Source organism: Heloderma suspectum, chromosome 2 (genome assembly GCF_057233095.1).
Source record: "Heloderma suspectum isolate Gila_16-S chromosome 2, 16-S_ref, whole genome shotgun sequence".
Classification (NCBI taxonomy): Eukaryota; Metazoa; Chordata; class Lepidosauria; order Squamata; family Helodermatidae; genus Heloderma; species Heloderma suspectum.
Genome location: NC_139459.1, coordinates 84,075,424 through 84,096,234, shown reverse-complemented (window position 1 = coordinate 84,096,234; position 20,811 = coordinate 84,075,424).

Genomic DNA, 20,811 nt, shown 5'->3' with positions numbered 1-20,811 from the left:
TCCACTGCAGGTAGAGAATGCTGGACTAGATGGAACCTTGGTCTGATCCAGCATCGCTCTTCTTATGTTCACTGCATGATGTTCTAGTTTCTTTAAGCAGAGTCATAGAATAGTAGGGTTGGAAGGGGCCTATAATACCATCGAGTAGGGATGGCGGAGAATTCTTTAGAATTTGCCCTCCCCCCCCCAAGTCCATGGCGGAATGGACTGCTCCCCCACCACCCCGTGGTGCCTCCGGCGGGTCCGGATCCGGCCACTGCAGTCTCCTGCTCCGGTATGTGGCCATGAATGGCATCCTGCATAGGGGATGCCATTTGCATCCCTCCTTTAGCCGTGATAGGCTACGGAAATATTTATGTAGCCTATCACAGCTACAGGGGGGACACAAATGGCGTCCCCTATGCAGGACACCATTTGTGGCCGCAGCAGCCCGGCAACAGATGGAGGCCCAGCTGCGGATGGGTCCGGCCAGCGGCTCTGCGGAGTCGCTACGAAGCAGCACCGGCAGGAGAGGATTCTGAGGGGAGGAACGGATCACCTCCCCCCCCCCGGCAGACCCCCTGCGGATGCAGATGAGTGGGGTTTCGTACACCCCTACCATCAAGTCCAACACCTGACTGCACTCAAACCAATGTGAAGCACAAGCAGAAATTGATACGTATTTGTCAGTACATGCAAGAGCTATAGATGTCTTTATGCTTAGTGGTGGTTATCGAAAGGAACTTGGTTCAAAGGCGCTTGCATAGAGATGTCAGCCAAAAGTGGTTTCACTAATTTTGCCAGACCCATGTGTTGGCTTCAGTTCAATCATTACAGTTCAACCAGTTGGACAGCACAAGGTCACACTGACATTTTTTGATGGCAGGCCAAATAGATATTTCACAAACTAACATGAGAAATTTGCATGGAGCTCCATAAATAAGAAGCATGGGCTTGAAACATTTCGCACAAAATATAACCAAGAGTTGAAATCTGCTCACTGGTCTCAAATCAGTTGGTAACATTCTAACAAAACACATTTGATCCTTAATATGAACATACATACATACATATATATATATATATATATATATATATATATATATATACACATGCACACACATACACTCATACACGCACGCATCAAAGTTAGTTCTTGTCCTTAAAATCTCTCAAAGTATTTTTTGTTATTTATTCGGTCAGTCGCTTCCGACTCTTCGTAACTTCATGGACCAGCCCACACCAGAGCTTCCTGTAGGCTGTTGCCACCCCCAGCTCCCCCAAGGTCGAGTCCGTCACCTCCAGAATATCATCCATCCATCTTGCCCTTGGTCGGCCCTCTTCCTTTTGCCTTCCACCATTCCCACTGAACAATAGACACTAATGTTAATAAAATGCCCTAGGCATCTGGGAACGTGCATGCTTGCAAATTGCAATATTCTAGAATGTACAGTATATATATGCGTGTGTGTGTGTGTGTGCATGTCTGAAGATAAAGATAAAAATCTGAAAAATCTGTAAATTATTTTTCTAAACAGATTAAAAACCAGATTCCTTGGGCATGGATTGCTGACTTTGATTCCCATCTGCACAGGGCAATCCCTGGCAGGGGCAACAAAACATAATCTTTCCAATTTCCCCTGCATCTGGCTGTGACCAAGTGTATGGAATGCACCTTGCTAGTTTCAGAACAACTGCACTAGCTTCTGGACTATTTCCAGGCACAATTCAAACTTTTAAAGCCCTAAAACAACTTGGGATGAGCGTACCTTAAGCACCACCTTCTCCCAAATGAAGCTACCTGGACAATAAGATCTGCCTTTAGAGCCTTTCTTTAGGACCCCTTGACTTTAGAAGTAAGGTGAATATGGTCTTTTCAGTGTTGGCACCCTGTCTCTGGAATGCTGAGATTGTGTTCAGAAGCCCTCCTCCAAGTGCTCTCTCATCTTTCTTGCAAGAGGGCAGAAAAGTAGCATGGTAGACATTAGAGAGCTGCGAAAGGGCTTGGTGACAGTAGAGCTGAAGGGAAGCAGGCTCTGGCCCCATTCTTTGGCCAGGGGACCAAGGGACACCGGCAGGTTGTGTATGTATTATTACAATCTACTGTAAGCCACCTTATGGAACATTCAATCAAAAGGTAGGGTATAAATGTTCTAAATATATAAAGCCCCAAGCACAGAGCTCAGTCCAGCCTGTTGTGGCGAAGCAAAAAGCCCAAGGCATAAGGATTTCCATGGCTGGCTGGCTGACAGGAACCACTTGCAACATCTTGCTGCAAGTTCCACTTGTTGATCCCTGTTGCTGAGTTCTAAACTGAAGTTGCTTTTTTGGCTATGACTGCTAATGCCCCCAGCTACAGTTTATACGTATGCAGGCTTTTTTTAAAAAGCCACATATGCTACAAGCTATATTGTATGGCAATGTTTTTCAAAAGCTCATTATGCACTTTGTGAAGGAGTCTTTCATGTTGCTTCCCTTGCACGCTGCAGCTCTGATGTCTTCTACATCAAGGAGAATCAGTGGTCTGCACTTTGCATCATTGCTCCTGGGAGAGGAAACCAAGATTGACTGCAGGCATCTCTACACCAGCCTAAATCCTGCATTTAAAATGGGGCTTTCTGCTTCCGTTTTAAATGCAGGATCACGACGACTCCCTTTTTCACATGCTTCCTTTTCCCCCTGCCCCCTTCCCCCTCCTTCTCACCATATCTGAGTCTTCCATTATCTGTCATTGATCTCGCTCCTCTTCTTGCTGCTTTTACTCTTTTCACGGAGGAAACTGAAGCGGAACACAATGGGGTAATTTGATAGTTCCTTATCTGTGATCTATTTAAAAACGGAACAAAGGGCATTTAGTGCAGGAGATGCCTTGAATGATCATGGAGTCATGTAAACACCCCACAAACTTCCATGAAGGAGCAATTGCAATTGCAGGATAAAAGCTGTGTGTGAAGGAGCCCATAGGATAGCGGTAGTGGAAATGTTCCTGAATATTTGTTCAGAAAACATAGGAGTCCATAACAGTGATGTCTTACGTTATCAGGGCCCTACCATTAGGTAGAGTGAGGCAGTCACCTCAGGGCGCAGATGCTGGAGAGGCAGCAGGTGGTACAGAGGTGTTGGAGGACAGAGCTATGTGTGCTATGTAGCCTGCCTTGCAACCCTTAAGTTATCTTGTTGTCCCCAGGTGTGGTGGAAGATGCGGTCCCCTCACCAGTTTTGAAATAAGATTCAGCTGTCACTTCGGCCAGCTTTTGTATGCGACACAGGAGAGGGGTGCCATGTTGTCCTTTACCTCTGGCAGCAAATTGTCTTGGGTGGCCCTGTACGTTATCCTATAACAACACTGCTTGTAGAATAAAATCATATTGCAATTATAAAACACTCCACCCCCTCTCCTTACCCCTCTCCTTACATTTCTCAGTAGGAAACCCAACCCCCAATATTTTCACATTTGAAGATAAAGGAACGTTTCAAAGACTGCATTTCTGTTTACATACTTGTTACCTCACCAATTAACCATTACATCACAACATGTAATTAACTGTTACATCACAAGACAAATCACGCAGCTTCTATCCTGTCATAACATGATATCCTATAGGCTGCTTTCCTTTTCTGTAAAGACTCCATACATAATATTGGTTGGACAGTACCTGAAGAGCTTGATCATGGACAGGCTGCCATTGATTTCAGGGGGCATTTGGATGAAGCATACCAAACTCCAGCTATTACTATATACGTGAACACAAAACTCACAGTGGTAAATTATCAGCTGAACATGATGTGCAAATGTTATCTGCATTCTAAAGCCAAGTTTCTGTGAACTTTTAATATAAATCTACAATGTCAAAAGAAACGAGTTTAACAATAAATCTGCTGTTAGTATAAATGACTGATGATATTTTTCATACTGATAGGTCTTTGTGGGGGAAAATGTATCTGAACAACCACTTATTTCAGCCACATGTTCTTATTCACATTACTGTTTAGAGAACTAAACAGTATTTATCTGACGGATTAGAGTGGTTTTCATAACAGATTCCTGAATCATTACAATGACATGGTATACTAGCACTATCAAAGCCCTCTGAAAGACTTAAAAAAAAAAAAAAGTCTAGGGATTTTTGCCCAGCACCCTAAAACAGTGAAGAAGTGGAGAACATTCCTCCCAACAGGCCAGTTCAGGATTCAAAATGGCTCCCATTACCCCAGATGTGCATCGAGTTCAGGCAACAAGATCACGTAAGCAGGACAGAAGAGTATAGGTTGCTAATGTCAGCGTGAAATTATTTACAATGGGATATCATCCTGTTTCAAACTTGTTCACATGTTCTATCTGCACTACGTATAATGATGGGGGGCAGGGAGAGGGAAAGTTGTAAAAAACATCTTCAAAATTCAGTCAGTGCTGATGCGACAGAGAAAATATAGAAATGAATATTATTGTATCATTAGCTCAAAACAGTGCATATTTCAGGGGCTAAAAAGTGATTATAAATTTTACTTGCCCGATTAGTTGGATCTAGAATCTGCCTTCTGTGAGAGGAAGGGACATTCCATGGGAGGAAGGGCTTCGCTCATGTAACGCCCCTCTGCCCAATTTGGGGAGATCCCTCCTGCCTACACCACAGCTCAGCCCATTCAGCAGGATCTCCTGACTCTCTGTGTAGCATTTTCAAGGGGCTGGAGGAGCAGCCATGGGGAGGAAGTGGCAGGGAAGTCCATTTTTGCCAGTGCCGTTGATTTAGTATAAATCTGGATAAAACCCCATTTGTTCATCAAGGCTGGTGGAAGTAATGGGAAGAGGACAATTTTTTCAAAACAGTATCAAAGGTTTTGTTATAGTAAGAAATACAGACCTATATTCATGAATATTATGCCATAGGTCATCCTTCCTCCAGATGTGTTGGACTTCAACTCCCATAATCCCCCAGCCAGCATAGCTGTGAGGTGGCAGGGTGGGGAAGGCTGTCCTAGGAATTCAGTGTTACACCTAAGACTTCCTCTGTGTATTTTTCAGGTGCTCCAGTGTTTGTCCTTACTTCATCATTTGATGTGACAAGCTATTTCTCTAAAATCTCTCCAAAAGTTACCATGGCAGAGAGAAAGGTTTTGAACTTTAGAGAGTTTCACAGGGAGCATATTCTAGTCAAGCATTTTCATATTTGAAAATGTGTCAAGTCAACACACACGGGCCTAAATGTGGAAATGTGGTGGTAAAGTCAACAGATGTGGAGATAAATAAATGAGTCAACCTTAAGTTGGACACATATTGCAGGCTGTTTCCTGAAAATGCTCACTAACACAATGGCACAAAGAAAATGACTGTTAATCAAGTGGAATCAAATTTGGCTTCTAGAACAACAGGGATGGCCTCTATTAGATTCCAGCCTCAGGCTTTGGCCTGGAGCATCTTTTGGAATCACATAAGTCACTTTTATTTGGAATAGATTAAGCTTGAGAAAACCATGGTTAAGCCAGGGGAGAGGCTGGACTGGGGCTTAGCCTTATGCCATTTTGTACATTTTAATTCCATTTTAAAAAGCGTGTGCTTTTTTCCTTTCTTTTTCGCCTTCCTTTTGTATGCCCAAGTTCTACAAAGCTTAACCAGTTGTAGTACAAACCAGGAACAAGAAGAGTAAAGTTGTGGTATAATCTGGCAAGGCTCTAGCAGCAAGCATGAATGCAGAACTTCCACATTTGATGATTCTGCTCCACAGCAGAGGACAGAGGCAACCAGGCAGTCATGAGAAGTGGGACGCAAATAAGCAAAGGAAAGAAGAACAAAGAATTAACATAGTGGCATAAGCAGGAGAACTAAGGTCTTTCCAGATACCCATCTTTTCTGTTGACTGTGCAGCCACTTCTATTCTACCCACACCACAAGCGTCCCTGTTATTGATTAATCGCTGTTTCCCAGCACATTGACAAGAATTTCTTAAGGAGCCATGGCCAATTATTGAATCATGGGTCCTACGCTGACTCCCCCACGGACAACGGTCCATATGGAGCTTGCCTTCTGAGCAGCTGTTTTTACTCTGCTGTTTGTACATTCACTGACCCTGTTTTAATGCATCATTCTTTCCCTCTCAGTTAAGATTCCAGTTTAGATAAAACCTCAGAATTTTTCTAAGGCAAACAGTAAATAAATGTCCTCTTGTCAAACCATAGAGAGTCTCGTTAGCTTCAAAGTTTACAGTGGGGAGAGAATGGAGACAAAAACTCATAGCTTCATTATTTATGTGCTTTGGTAAACATTATTTCACATTATTGTTACACAGTGATGTCATCATGGCTGTTCCAGCTCTCACAGCCTTCCATTTCAAATTCAATGTAACTGGAAAATAAAGAGCTGTAAGGTTGGCAGGCTGTCCAAGCACACAGACACACACAGTTAGGAAAATCATAAAACAGATTCCAGGCATATGTAGCTAATTTCCACCTCACTCTTAGTCCTGTTTAGAACGGAAACAAAGTTTTGCAAAAGTTGAAGTCCAAAAAATTTTCAGATTTTGGGAAGTCAAATTTTGATGTTGAAATTTGACCTTAGAATTCACCCTTCAAATTTCAGAAGCAAAAGTTGACACTTAAATTTGAAATTTTCTTTTTAAAAAAGTTGGTGAATGAAGTTAATACAAAATATTAAACTCTCTTGAAAGCCATCTATCAGATACTAGCACATGTTAACTGCTATGTGTCTGATCTTGCAATGGTATGGGAGGCTCCTGTATGCTCCGACTGGCACACATAACGTTGCATCCAATGTTAGTCCTATTTAGAGTAGACTCATTGAAATGAATGGGACTTAAGTTGGATTAACCTTGGATACAACCCAGAATTTACCACTGCATCACTGGAAGCAGGTTGCTTCACTATGCTGCATGGCAGCACCACTCTTGTGTGAGTGCCGCTAACCATTACGGTTGCCAACATTTTAATTGGCCTCTGTAGCTAAGCCTTTAAGAGCTGTTTGCTCAGCAACAAAGCAATAAGGATGTTGCAAATAATCAAAGAGGTTCAATTCCTGACATCCCAAGTTAAAGGATCTTAGGTAGCAGGCTGGTGATAAACCCTTCCTAAGATCTTGGAAAGCAGCTGCCAGCACTGGGCTAGTTTGTCCAATGATCTGACTTCGTCTAAGGCAGTTTCATATATGCTGTATGCAGTAGTAGTAGTAGTAGTATTGAAACCTGGACTAAAAATGGTCACTAAAGAAGAAGAATATTCAACCCTAGCTTTCAGTTGATTCAGGAAACAAATTTGTGCTTATAATTTCTTTTCTTAAAAATCTGTGAACAACATTCTGTAATATAGATGTATAGAAATTTGCACGAGGCCTTTTCATATACTTAACCCCTCTCTTTGAAATCAGTGTTAGAAACATCCTGCTTTATTAATGTGTAGCACACGATGTGTAGCACAGATTCTTTACAATGGGCCATTATTGACTGAGTTGCAGATTTCTTTAGGCAAGAAGTCATTTTCAAAAGTACGTACCAGTCGTTAAAGTGTATGGAAACTTTACATATCAGCTATAGAACACTTTTTTCCCCTTACAATGCAGAACAGTCACAGGGATTCTTTAGAATTCTTCAAATTCAGGCCCATCAATTGCTCACACATATCTCACATTGGTTTATGTTTGCAGAATACAGGACAGATTGTGCCTAAGTGAGTTCTCCGCACTGGTTCCAAAAGAGTGACCAATGGATTTTTTCACTTTTAGCAACATTATCCAAACACTCTCTTTTTTTCTTTCTTTCATTGCACAGAGAGTGACTCTGAAGCCAAACAGCTGGAAACCATGCAGTGTGTATATATTTCACTTCATACATTATTACTACCATCTCTGTTAACACATTGCATACTTTAACTAAATCCTCCTTCAACTGGCACTTGTTAGAGTCTGGGATCCAGTATGATCAATGTTCTCCTACGAAGATCTGTAAATGGGAAGTGAATGTCGAAAAGTGTTTTTGGAGGCAAGTTGTTGGTTACAATATTTTTCACACCAGTTCAAGCATTCCACTTTGTGGAGAAGAATGGACTCTGGTATTGTGGCAAAACTATAATACACATACTTGGGAAAACTCAGTATTTAGAGCGATTGGCAACAGAATAAGTACAAAGTATGACTTTATACAAAATATATGTAACTCTCCAAAAAACTGATTCTGCTGCAATGATTACTGAAATACCACCTATGGAAGCCTTCCCCAATTTGGTATCCACAAAATGTGTTGGGCCTGCAGCTCCCATAATTCCCAGCGAACATTGGGGAAAGCTGGCCAGTGGAGTGGGAAATGGTAGTTAGTATCCAATGGTGTCTTAAGAGTAGCACTAATGATGTTGCACTAGCGAAAATCAACCCTTGCACAACATAAATAATGCGGTGGAAAAAAGCGCTGATTTGCTGCCGAATTTTGGCAGTGGTGTTGAATTTCAGCAGCAAATCACTGCTGTATCTCCTCCTTCTCCCCTGTGAATTGTTTGTCTGAGAGATCATGACTGGCCCAAGATCCCCCAATGGCATTCATGGCTGAGTGAGGATTTTGACCCCTATCCTAATCCACACTGGCTTTCTCCCCACTCTTCTCACACCTCTGCTGTTTCTCCAAAAATGTTGCCATATTCATAGAAATAGCTGTAATCACATGTATTGCTGCAGGCAAATACTTCCAATTGACATAGTACTTCCTTTATCTGACTGTGGGCATGCATAGACCCTACGACAGCCTAAAATATTACCTGAACCTGAAGTGGTGGTGACAGGAGTGGATATCTGTGATGGTCCAGTGTTTCTCAAATATGGGGAACAAGACTCCAGACACCAGCAAAGGGTGACCCCCCAAAATATAACACATCTTAATGGTCTATAAACAGTCAGAGTTTCCTAAAAGTAGGTTCAAGGTATTTCTGGGATATCTAAAAAGGTGTAATTGAACAGTTGCAAGTCCTGAGCAGCTGTGGGACAAAAACAAAACAAAACTGCATGCCATTATGCACCACAAAAGAGGATACAGACTTGGATAAAATCAGCATGTGCTAATTTATGTATTTAGAAATATTTACTGTAAAAGCCAGTGTGGTGCAGTGGCAAGAGTGCTGGGCGGACAGCCGGGAAAACCGGGTGCTAGTCCCCACTTGGCCATGGAAGCTCACTGGGTGACTTTGGGCCAGTCACGGACTCTCAGCCCAACCTACCTCACAGGGTTGTTGTTGTGAGCATAAAATGGAGAGGAGGAGGATTATGCATGCCGCCTTGAGTTCCTTGGAGGAAAAAAGGCGGGATATAAATGCAATAAATAAATAAATAACAAATAAATAAGTTTATTTTATCTATTTCGTTTCTATATCACCCAATAGCCAAAGTTCTCTGGGCACTTCACAAAAATAAAAAAACATAAAGTACAACATAAAACAAAAAAAGTACAATACATCACACCATCATGGGGAAGACTGTGACTGGGTGACCTGTGTGCCTGCTCAAGTCTGCTGCCCAGGAGCTAACTGTTGGTGGGCAACTTCAAGGCCCCTGCTCCCCCTTCCTATGGCTCTTTATCTTTAAACCAGAGCTGGACAAGGCAGCCCTTCACACAGGACACTTTAAAATAGGGGACTGCCTGCTGACAGCCCTTCAAATAATTAACAGTCCTCTGTAAAGAAGGACATATGGCCCACCTACAGGAGACTTGGGCTCTCTCTACAGGCCCCACCCACTCCCCTTCAAGCCCTGCCCCTGGCTCAGAGGTTACCAGGGGGGCTTTGTGAGGAGACAGGGAGAGGAAACCCCTTCTTATCTCTGATCTGTGGCTTGGAAGGTGACAACAACAGAGAGGGCCTTCTTTGTGGAAGCCCCCCAATTATGGAACAAACTCCCCAGTGAGACCTGCCTGGCACCAATTTTGTTATCTTTTCAGCGCCGGGTTAAGACCTCCTCCTACTCTCAGACATTTGGTAGTATCTGAACAGTTTTTCATCAGGTCATGGGATATTGTTTGGATATGTGTGTGGGTGTGTCTGTTTATATGTTTGTAGCTAAATTCTTTTTATATTATGCACAATATTGTATTTGTTAAGGTTTTTAATCATTGTAAACTACCCAGAAAGACTGGCTATTGGAATGTAATAAATGAAGTGGTGTAGTGGCAAGAGTGTTGGACTGGGAGCTGGGAGATCTGGGTTCTAGTCCCCACTCGGCCATGGAAGCTCACTGGCTGACTTTGGGCCAGTCACAGACTCTCAGCCCAACCCACCTCACAGGGTTGTTGTTGTGAGGATAAAATGGAGAGGAGGATGATAATGTAAGCCGCCTTGGGTTCCTTGCAAGAGGAAAAAAGGTGGGGTATAAATGCAATAAATAAATAAATATAAATAAATGAAGGAATGGAATGGAATGGAATGGAATGGAATGAAAAGGAGATAACATGGGGATTCCCCTGTGTGCTGCTCCCCCTGCCAATGGAAACTGGAGATAAGAAGGTGTCAGGGAGAATGGCAGCATCACCTGCCCTGCATCCTCTCCCCAATTAGAGAAGATGTAGGGCAGGCAATACAGCTTTGCTGCACACAGGACTTCTCAGAGCGAAGCCAGTTCCCAGTGGTCCTTCTCCCAATGTGCCCTTCAGGGACCAAATGCTTCACCTGTCCTGGGGCACAGATGATGTGAGGAAGGACGGTTTTCAGGAGCCTGGAAGGGATGTGTGCAGAGAACTATGGTAAGAGCTGAAGCAGCAGAGCAGGAAAATTGGACTTGGGTGGCTAGGAAAGAGATATACAAGAGATGCTGGAGCAGCCAGACTAGACTAGTGTAAAAGGCACAATTGTGCTAAAGAACTTGCTGTGCCATCGAATCAATGTTTAGGATGGGACATAACACCATTGCTGCACCAACACAGAGTCATAAACCATGCTGGCATAGCAGTAGCATGTTGTTGTTGTTCAGTCGTTCAGTCGTGTCCCACTCTTCGTGACCCCATGGACCATAGCACGCCAGGCCTTCCTGTCCTGCGCTCTCTCCCGGAGTGTGCTCAAGTTCATATTCATTGCATCGGTGATGCTATCTAGCCATCTCATCCTCTGCCGTCCCCTTCTCCTTTTGCCTTCAGTCTTTCCCAGCATCAGGGTCTTTTCCAGAGAGTTTTCTCTTCGCATTAGGTGGCCAAAATATTTGAGCTTCAGCTTCAGTATCTGTCCTTCCAATGAGCACTTAGGGTTGATTTCCTTTAGGATTGACTGATTTGACTTCCTTGCAGTCCAGGGAACTCGTAAGAGTCTTCTCCAGCACCACAGTTCGAAAGCATCAATTCTTCGGCGCTCAGCCTTCCTTATAGTCCAGCTCTCACAGCCATACATTACTACTGGGAAAACCATAGCTTTGATTAGACGGACCTTTGTTGGCAAGGTGATGTCTCTGCTTCTTACTATGCTGTCTAGGTTGGCCATAGCTTTCCTCCCAAGGAGCAAGCGTCTTTTAATTTCATGGCTACAGTCACCGTCTGCGGTGATCTTGGAGCCCAAGAAAGTAAAATCTGTCACTGCTTCCATTTCTTCCCCTTCTATATGCCAGGAAGTGATAGGGCCAGATGCCATGATCTTCGTTTTTTTAATGTTGAGTTTCAAACCAGCTTTTGTACTCTCCTCTTTCACCCTCAACAAGAGGCTCTTTAGATCCTCTTCGCTTTCTGCCATTAGGGTGGTATCGTCTGCATATCGGAGGTTGTTGATAATTCTCCCGGCAATCTTAATTCCAACCTCTGATTCATCCAACCCGGCATTTCTCATGATGTACTCTGCATGTAAGTTAAATAAGCAGGGTGACAATATGCAGCCTTGTCGTACTCCTTTCCCAATTTTGAACCAATCGGTCGTTCCATGTCTGGTTCTTACTGTTGCTTCTTGACCCTCGTACAGGTTTCTCAGGAGACAGGTAAGGTGGTCTGGTACTCCCATCACTTTAAGAATTTGCCACAGTTTGTTGTGATCCACACAATCAAAGGCTTTAGCGTAGTCAATGAAGCAGAAATAGACGTTTTTCTGGAATTCTCTTGCTTTCTCCATGATGCAGCGAATGTTGGCGATTTGATCTCTAGTTCCTCTGCCTCTTCGGAACCCAGCTTGTACTTCCGGTAGTTCTCGGTTCGCATACTGCTGAAGCCTAGCTTGTAGGATTTTGAGCATCACCTTGCTGGCATGTGAAATGAGCGCAATTGTGCGGTAGTATGAACACTCTTTGGCGTTGCTCTTCTTTGGAATTGGAATGTAAACTGACCTTTTCCAGTCTTGCGGCCATTGTTGAGTGTTCCAAATTTGTTGGCATATTGAATGCAGCACTTTAACAGCATCATCTTTTAGAATTTTAAATAGCTCAGCTGGAATACTGTCATCTCCTCTAGCTTTGTTGTTACTAATGCTTCCTAAGGCCCACTTGACTTCACTCTCTAGGATGCCTGGCTCAAGTTCAGTGATCGCACTATCATGGCTATCAGGGACATTCAGATCTTTCCTGTATAGTTCTTCTGTGTATTCTTTCCACCTCTTCTTAATCTCATCTGCTTCTGTTAGGTCCCTGCCTTCTTTGTCCTTTATCATGCCCGTCTTTGCACAAAATGTTCCCTTGAGATCTCTGATTTTCTTGAAGAGATCTCTAGTCTTTCCCATTCTGTTGTTTTTCTCAATTTCTTTGCATTGTTCATTTAAGAAGGCCTTCTTTTCTCTCCTTGCTATTCTCTGGAACTCTGCATTCAGGTGGATATATCTTCCCCTTTCTCCCTTGCTTTTCGCTTCCCTTCTTTCCTCAGCTACTTGTAAAGCCTCATCAGACAGCCACTTGGCTTTCTTGCATTTCTTTTTCTTTGGGATGGATTTCATTGCTGCCTCCTGAACAATGTTACGGACCTCCGTCCATACTTCCTCAGGCACTCTGTCTATCAGGTCTAATCCCTGAAATCTATTCCTCACCTCCACTGTATATTCAGAAGGGATATGATTTAGGTCATACCTGAACGGTTTAGTGGTTTTCCCTACGTTGTTCAGTTTAAGCCGAAATTTTGCAACAAGAAGCTCATGATCTGAGCCACAGTCAGCTCCAGGTCTTGTTTTTACTGACTGTATAGAGCTTGTCCATCTTTGGCTTTAAAGGACATAATCAATCTGATTTCGATATTGACCATCTGGTGATGTCCATATGTAGAGTCGTCTCTTGTGCTGTTGGAAAAGAGTGTTTGCTATGATCAGCGTGTTCTCTTGGCAAAACTCTATTAGCTTTTGTCCTGCTTCATTTTGTACACCAAGGTCATGCTTGCCTGTTATCCCGGTGATTTCTTGACTTCCTACTTTAGCATTCCAATCCCCTATGATGAAGAGGACATCTTTTTTTGGTGTTACTTCTAGAAGGAGTTGTAGGTCTTCATAGAACCGATCAGCCTCAGCTTCTTCGGCCTCAGTGGTTGGGGCATAGACTTGAATTACTGTGATATTGAATGGTTTGCCTTGGATTCGTACTGAGATCATTCTGTTGTTTTTAAGATTGTACCCCAGTATTGCCTTTCCCACCCTTTTGTTGACTATGAGTGCTACTCCATTTCTTCTAAGGGATTCTTGCCCACAATAGTAGATATGATGGTCACCTGAATTAAATTCGCCCATGCTTGTCCATTTTAGTTCGCTGATTCCCAAGATATGTTCAATCTTGCCATCTCATGTTTGGCCACCTCCAACTTACCTTGATTCATTGATCTGACATTCCAGGTTCCTAAACAATATTGTTCTTTACAGCATCGGATTTTCTTTTCACCACCAGACACATCCACAGCTAGTGTCCTTTCGGCTTTGGCCCAGCCGCTTCACTCTTTCTGGTGCTACTTGGAAATACCCTCTGCTCTTCCCCAGTAGTATATTGGACACCTTCCAACCAGAGGGGCTCATCTTCCGGTGTCATATCTTTTAGCCTTGTGATACGTTCCATGGGGTTTTCTTGGCAAGGATACTGGAGTCGGTTGCCATTTCCTTCTCCAGTGGACCACATTTTGTCAGAACTCTCTGCCATGACCTGTCCGTCTTGGGTGGCCCTGCACGGCATAGCTTATGGCTTCACTGAGTTACGCAAGCCCCTTCGCCACAACAAGGCAGTGATCCATGAAGGGGAGCAGTAGCATAGGATCTTGCAGTAGTGTTGCATACAGGTATGGGAAATGTTTAGCATCAGAAACCTAGTGCCCGGTTGCCTTTAAACAACTAGCCTTGTTGATTCTGTCAAAGTTTCAGAGGCAATGAAATTTTATTTGTGTGCTGATGTCAGTACGAGAGCATATAATTCATGATCTGTTGCTATTTCACACATTTGCAGATTACTTTAGAAGTTGTATTACTTGAACCATTGTCACCTTGCCATGCATGCAAGGATCTTGCTTGGTAGGGAAGGTTATATTTTGAAATAAAAACACTCTTAACTCAACATTTTCAGCTTCACTCCATGAGGTCAAAGAGTGCTGACATAATATCCCCAAAGGGCCCTGGGAAATAAAAATGGTGATGACAAGAGAATGGAAACAACTTGTAAGACAGAAAGATAAAAGAATGAGAGGCTGTTTTGTAAAAGTCACTTCCAAGATTTGGACATCTAATTAACACAAAATTGTTCTCATCCAGAACCTTTGAAATTTTCTGTTTCTGAAAAGAAAATATACGGATTTTTTTGTTTTGTTTTCTGTTTTATAATCCTTTAAATCGAAAACATATGAAAGAAGTTTATGCAATATCATGTGGAAACCATTATGTGCCTCTTTAGCTTTCAGCTTATGTACAAAGTTCTGCACTACTTACATAAGATGTCAGGGGGAGATTTTCAGGAATAGAACTTGCCCACAAAACGAAATAAGCTGAACGCTACTAAATATTCTGTGGTAAAAATGTGGCAGTCTCTCAGCATGTGCCAGTAGAGCAGAATCTCAGAATTAGGAATACTGCAGTCTCGTTCGTAGCTCTGGAATGTTCCAAACACACCTTCTAGATATCTCAACTGAAAAATAATTCTTGAATGCCTATGGGCAGGTTTGGATATACTGTGAACCTATAAAAATTTAGTATGAACGCACGCAAACACACAAGTTCTGTACTCCAGATACATTATGTACATTATATATTCATTCAAAATTATGGGATGTATCTGATTATTTGTTATATTTCTTAGTCACATTATAAAATACATTTAAAATGAAATTAAAACAGTACAGCAATTAACAATAAAATCAAAATACAACATAAAGGAGGAAATCAAATGCCAGCACAAGTAAAAATCAATCACATACAAGAGCTAAAATCAACTCGCTAAGATGAAAACCAGCCAATAAGCATCATCAACAGAGACACTGAACCACCAGAGCCAAATGAGACCACTTCCTCCTCCTCTTCCTCCCTCTCCCTGGCTTGACCTTTTTAAAAATGTTCTTTGTTATGTTAGCAGCAGTGCAGGAAATCTCAGGCTCTTTCAGGCCATCTCACCCCTCAGTGTGGTGCTCTGAGGAAAGGGTACTTTGTCAGAACAAGACATTGAAAGTGAGATGGCAAGAAGAATACCTGTATTACTGTTGCTTTGCTGAAACAGAAGCAAATACAGTTTAAGGTAAGCATAAACTTTAAATTAAGCTTAAATAGTATATTGCCATCATCACAGCAAAGCAACAGCGCAGATGCTCTTCACAGCTAACTTGCTTTGCCTTCCTCGGAGTCCTTCCTCAGTCCAAGGCATGAGGCGGGCGCTCTGGAAAACATGCAGGCCACTTCCTTGCAAATGCCACTGCAGCAAAAGCAGTGGCAGCAGACAGCTTTAGCAGTGGTGGCTGGCCAGGCAGCAGGCAGGTGAGCAGGGAACAGCCACAGCAGTGGCCGACCAGATGGCAAGATCAGGTGGTCCTACTGATGAAGTGGGCATGATCCTCCGCTCCTCCCAACCCGCTAGAGCCCCGTGGTCATCATGACTCATGGGAGGGTCAGCGTTGTTAACATGGCCTGGGAAAATTAAAATGTCTTAGCCCACTGCCAGAAGGACATTAGAGGGGGTGGCAGGTTAGCCTCTCTCAGGATAGCATTCCATAAAAGGGGCTATGGCCAAAAATAGACTTCACTTGGATATAGCCATTATGTGAAGCAGTATGTGGGATTAGATGGTCCTTTGGTCTGAACCAGCAAGGACAGAGACCAGGGTGGTTAAAAAGATTATGAAGCATCTAATGAGCTGTAATATATGGCTGGGTGTGCTACACACATTCCAGGGGCTAGGCGTTCCACAGATCTTGCATAATATTTTTGACTGCAGGACCCACCTTAAGCCCCGCAATTTCCAAGGATTCACCAGAGGCTACCTCTGTATTTTAAATTTTCTTTACAAACGTGAGAGCTATAAACTAGTTTATATGAAAGCAAGGTTCTCAGAAAGCCACACTCTGCATCAGACTCTGTGCTTCAGAGAGTGCATACAGTCCAACTGAGAATACAGGATATTATTTAATTGACTGGTGAATTGATTCAGATATCTTACAGAGCAATCTTATGGCCACTAGACAGTGTCTAGAGAGCCATAGGATTTTTTTGGTTCCTAGGAACCGCACTTCCCTCCCCTTCCCCCACCACCTCGTAGGCAGTGCGGTTCTCACCAGTCTCTGTGCTCAGAAATGGAGTGCGGAGAGGGCAAAAACGGGGTGTTCCTGGGGACGGGGAGGGGAAGAGGCTGCGGAAGCCTTTTTATGAAGCTTCCTATGCGCTGCACAGTCTTCCCCTGCCCCCGCTCCGACGTGCCCTGGCTAGACAGCCAAAATTGCTCATCTAGCCGAGAATGCAGGGCCGGAGCATGGAGGAGAGAATGCTCCATGCTCTGGCCACCTGCATTGGATAGGCATCAGCCTCTGAGTTCGGAGGCTGATGTCTATCCTGATAGGACTGCACCCTTATTGACCTAGTGTCCACAGTTTGTTTAAACCATGGGTTGCTGCTAAGAAAGTGGAAGTGAGCAAGCATGCTAGCTTCCTCCACCCAATTTCAGCAGACTGAGCTAAACAATCCAGGGATGGGGCATCCTTGGGTTGTTGTCCGTGATGTGTGAACTGGGTATTGTGGGTTGTTGTGGGAGGACAGCCCAGAGTTGGAATCCATGGTTTAACCATGCAAACCAGATCATTATATCTTGCTATAAAAGGCCAGATCTGTCCCATTTGTGACTAGTTTTGCCCTGTGGAATTACAATCCAGTTCCTAAAAAAAAGGGTTAGCTCCAGATTTTATTTATTTTATTTATTTATTGCAATCATATCCCACTTTTTTTCCTCCTTAAGGAACCCAAGATGGTGTACATTGTCCTCCTCCTCCTCCATTTTATCCTCACAACGACAGCCCGGTGGGGCGGGCTGGGCTGAGAGTCTGTGACTGGCTCAAAGTCACCCAGTGAGCTTCCATGGCTGAGTGGGGACTAGAACCCAGATCTCCTGACTCCCAGTTTAACACTCTCGCCACTACACCACACGGGCTCTCAGATATACTTTTGGGTTTGTATGGGGCTCAGAGATGCCACCTAAGGCTGGATTTTCAAAGCTAGGGTACTGTAAGTGAGGAAGCTTTGCACTCTTTGGCATTTCTGAAAATCTTTCAGGCAGGTATAATTCAGAGTAGGCCCTTTTATTAAGTGAGAGTGTTCACTCCTAAGGGCATAAAGTAGAAAGCTGCAGCCCATATTGGGTCCTTCCAATAGTGTAGCAACAGTCAGACTGTTTTCTGCATTGGCCATAGACATTCCATTCCTGTCTTTAGTTGATGTAATGTAAGATAGATAGATGATGATAGATGATTAGATAGATGAGGGGCGGGGGGAGACAGGGAGATCTGAAATTACTGGGAGGCAGAGGGGGCAGTTCTCTTACTTCTTACTTTTGTGATGGCCCCCCCATTTTTAGAAGGCTCAGGGGGCCATAATTTGGCTAAAATTAGGGAGATCCAGGAAGTAGCGCTTGTAGTTTTCAATAAGGGCTCCCTACATACTATCCTGTCCCCATAATTTGAGCACTGTGTGTAAATATCATATATGAAATCTTTGGAATAAGGAATATCACTAGAAGCATAAAATCTTAAGGAATAGATATAAGTATTTTAGAAAGATGGGAAAAACACCTCGCATTGGTGTTCATTTGATCTTGCTTTCTTCCTGTTGAAAACCATTAACATAAAAAGAATTAATATGAATTAAATGGGAGGAGGAGCAGAAGATCCTACTTTTAAAACAAAAAATGCATAGATAGACAGCTGCAAAATCATTTCCAAGTAATAAGAAAAATGCTGTTGTTCAGAATTATGCATTATTGGCCAAATCATGTTTTCTTTTCTTTTGCTCAATATCATCTGGAGTTAATGAAACATTATAGAGCATGTGTATATTCTCATATGAACACACCATCTTATATTGCAGCACTGTGCATTTAAATTTTTTAAGGTTTTATGTATTTTTTTTAATAGAGCACATGAAATGTTAGATAAAATCATGTCATCTGGCAGATGGTTTAGTTTCGTGTAGATAGCTCTAGCTTGTCACTTTAAAGCGTTCTAAACCCAGAAAATTCTGATGCAAACTGGAGGAGGGCAGATCCATGAGAGCAGGAAGGAAGTGGAGTTTACTTGTGAGTAGACATGCATAGGATTGCACTGTCAGCTGTCTTGTTTGGGCCCAGGCTTGCAGCATTGGCTCAAGATCTTCCTCTGAAGGCTTTTCTTATGGATGTACAAAAGTGACTTACCTTTCGCGGATTATGTTGATGGTGGGGGGGGGGAGGCGTTCTGTCCCTCCCCCCGGAATCCTGGCCGGGGGGGGGAGGTGCTCCGTTCCTCCCCCTGGAATCCTCGAACAGCCAGCTGTGCTCCGTGGCAGCTCCGCGGAGCAGCCAGCCAGGCCCAGTCCGGCCAGGCCAGAGCTGTCCGCAGCCAGATTTCCGGCCACGGAGGGCTCTGGGTAAAAAAACAAAACCCGCGTACGCAAATGGCAGCGGCTATGGCCACCGCCATTTGCATTCCTTCTTTTTGGCTGTCTTAATCTACATAAATATTTACGTAGACTATGACGGTGAAAATAAAGGGGAACGCAAATAGTGTAGCGGGCGCTATTTGCGTCCCTTTTTGATTCCCCATTTTAGCCTACATAAATCTTTACGTAGGCTTAAACAGTGAATCAAAAGGGGACGCAAATAGCACCCGCTACACTATTTGCGTTCCCCTTTACTTTTGCCGTCATAGTCTACGTAAATATTTACGTAGATTAAGACGGTAAAAAGAAGGAACGCAAATGGCTGCGGCCGTAGCCACCACCATTTGCGTACGCGGTGTTGTTGGGTTTTTTTACCCACCCAGCCGTGATAGGCTACGTAAAGATTTACGTAGCCTATCATGTCTTTTTTTTTTTTTTTAACCTAGCCATGATAGGCTACGTAAATCTTTACGTAGCCTATCACGTCTTTTTTTTTTTTTTTAACACAAGGCAAGCCTGGAAATGGCGGCGGCAGCAGCTGGTCGGAAGACCAGCTGCTGCCGCCGCTGAAGCCGCTGCCGGAGCCACCGCCGCCTGGAAGATCCGCCTCAGGTGAGACTTATCCTGGGGGGGATCCAAGGGGGCGGGGGGTGGCAGGCCGTTCCGCCACAGTTTTCGGGGGGCTGAATGCGCTGGCATTCGGCCTCACCGAGATCCGTGGCGGAATTCTCTGACATCCCTAGCTTTTCTCAGCCACATTCTCCAGGGTTTATTGTGGTTTGTATCTGCCTATGCCCCCAGGTTCTCACCACACTGTCCATCTCCCTAGCCACCATGTGTCTTTTTCCCCTTCCTCGTCTTAGACCACGGCCTTTTGCTTTTAAAATTGTTTTTAAGGGGGGAAACTCTCAAAGGTTTGCTTCAAAGTTTCTTCTACTGCTATTCATGCACACAAGTATCAATTTCAGTGAGAGCAAAAGTTAAGTGAACAGTAAACTCCCATGTAGACAAATATGTAGACCATGTTTCTTTCCTATCATATCTTCAAATAATTAACTACTTAAGAAACATGATTCATGGTGCAACGCACCACACCTCTTTCTATCTTTCCATCTGAACGCAACAAAACTGGGAGGGGAAAAACCTATCCTGAAAAACCCTCAGATCAGTTACTATTTCTGTTACCACTGTTCTCAGCTCCTTCGTGTGTTTAATCTGAACTGTCTTGACTCTTTTAAAATACTGTCAATTTATTAACTGACGTTTTGGTGGGTAATCCAATGGAGTCAACCCGTGAGCCATTGACCTCCAGGCCCAGCCCAAGACATTTTGCTGCCTGAGGCAGAGCAGCAATTGCTGCCCCCACGCCAATTCAATGCGCATCGTACCCAAGGCTGATCTAATGTTGGCACTTGAGGCAGAAAATCCCACAAGCACTGCTCCCCTCCCGCTCCCTGGCAGTAAAAATACAATAATAAATTAAATAATTTGATGCCTTTTCATGACACCCACAATCAGCTCTGCCTGAGGGAGTCGCCTCATTCTGCTTTGTGGTAGGGCCATCCCAGCATAGGAATGTCACATACACATATTTACTTGGAAGTCTCACTGTGTTCAGTGGAGGTTACTCCTAGGTAAAGGTGAAAAAGATTTCAGCCTTAAAGCACAAGATTTACAAAATGGCTCTCTTAACACTTTGTATCTCACATTAAATTCTCAGGTGGCACATATATTTATTTCATTTGCAGTTGAATCAAGCACATTCTCTGCTCAGTGAACCTTCCCCATTTTATTTTAGAGATATGGGAATGCAAAAAACAACAACACAAC